The following is a 1,950-nucleotide window of genomic DNA, read 5'->3' on the forward strand; positions in this document are numbered from 1 at the left end:
ACTCTGGAGTCGTGTGTGTGTGTGTGTGTGTGTGTGTGTGTGTGTGCAAATAGCAAAGCTTGAAAAGTTTGAGTATCTTCACTCTCTCTTTAACTTCCCACCCTCCTGCTGCTCCAGGTGTTTTGTAAGAAAAGAAATGAAAGCCACAATGTTTGACAGCAGAGAGGAGAGCAGGAACATGAAGCAGAAATACATTAATACTGAATGCCATATGCTGTTGGGGAGTAAGCATCTGAATAGGGGATGAGTATGAGAACGGGAGCGTGAAAATTTCTGGAGATGTTGCAACACGCTGTAACGCCAGGCAAACTCATCAGCCACATCCCTAATGGCTCAACTGTTTCGCTGTCAAACAACTTCGTGCCCCCCCTTCCTTTACAACCAGAGTCCCCGCTGACACGGTCCTGGATCGCTGTCGTACATCTACCTACACGTTGTGTGCTATTTGTAACGAGGTCATCAGGTCGCAAGATGGGAACATTATAAAGTCAGCAGCCATTTTGAAGAAGGACTTAAGAAAAGGAAAATGTAAAATCCACCACTGAGATACCTGAAAGTCGATCTCAACCACATATCTGCAATGGTGGGATCAGTGTGTTCTGAAGACTGACTGACACAGCCATTTATGGTCCAGAGGAAGGGGAGGGAGTCTTAACAGGGAACAGGCTGTGCTAATAAAACCCAGCAGGCTCTCAGGGTCTGAAATAGAAACGGGACAAATCAGGTAGACCCATGTTTTACCTGCCCAACGGCACACATTTAAATAACTGGACATCTTAGGTCCCGTCTTCCTAACAAGGACATACATTTATAGAAAGTAGCAAAGACAAGTGACCTCCTCTAATAGTTTGATATCCCCGTCACTGTTAGACGCACACCATCCACATCTCTCCATCTGCGCTCCATTACGCCATTAGTTCGGGTGGTCCAGTTTAGGATGGATTAATGTACAGAGACATGACGGGGTGGGTGTATGTGTAATTACAAATGTCCCATATGCTAACATTTCCCGTTTGATTCCATTCATGAAATTATAAATTCTTTTCTGTTTTTGCTTCACGCATCAAAGAAATGAAATCATTTACAAGAGCACGAAGGAAACATCTTTAAATTGCTTGTTTTGTCCAATCAGCAGAGATTTAATTTACACTGAATTTTGATAAACTGTCTCTAATATTGTTGAATCAAACACTGCAGCACACAACAACAAAATAACTAAAAGTGAGGTGAGTAAGAACAAACATAACTGCACAAAAGTTGGTACATAATACATGCACACGCAGGGATTCAGGGAATTCCACTGAGACAGCTAAGTGATACAAAGTACCATCCATGACAAAAAAATGTGGGTCAACAGCCTTTTAGGTTCAGACCAGACTCTGAACCCCACTCTCCTGCTAAAACGCAGATGGTCAACAGTTCCCCGCTTACACTTCTGCATTGCCCGTCTACTCCTCCTCCTCCCACTGTGACAGACTGCATTCCACTCACAGTGGGCGACAAAGCAGGATGTGTCGCACGGGCAGTGCAGCATTATCACTACACTAATGCACAACATACTGTCAGAGATGGCTCAGCTGTAGTTAAGCGCTTTTGAGTGCTATTAGGAATGTTGGCAAATTCCTTGATCTGATGAATATTAAATACCTTAAGTGGATTTTGCAGAGACATTTGTGACATTAATGGCTGCACGGCTTCCAGGTCTTTTGTGACTAGTATTACCTTAAAGATGACAGTTTGAATTTTGGTTATTGCTTAAAGGAAACGGTCGGAGTGAATGAAAAAGATTATTTTCCTTTCTAATCTTTGAACAGAATTAATTTTTAAAAAGCACGCTCACAGAAAAGTGAGAATTTTAGTAACAAAATGATTACACAGAGGGATGCTAATAGTACTAAATAATTGATCTGACCCAGTAAAAGCTTAAATGTAAAAATATTTTTCAGAGTT

Source organism: Archocentrus centrarchus, chromosome 17 (assembly GCF_007364275.1).
Source record: "Archocentrus centrarchus isolate MPI-CPG fArcCen1 chromosome 17, fArcCen1, whole genome shotgun sequence".
NCBI lineage: Eukaryota > Metazoa > Chordata > Actinopteri > Cichliformes > Cichlidae > Archocentrus > Archocentrus centrarchus.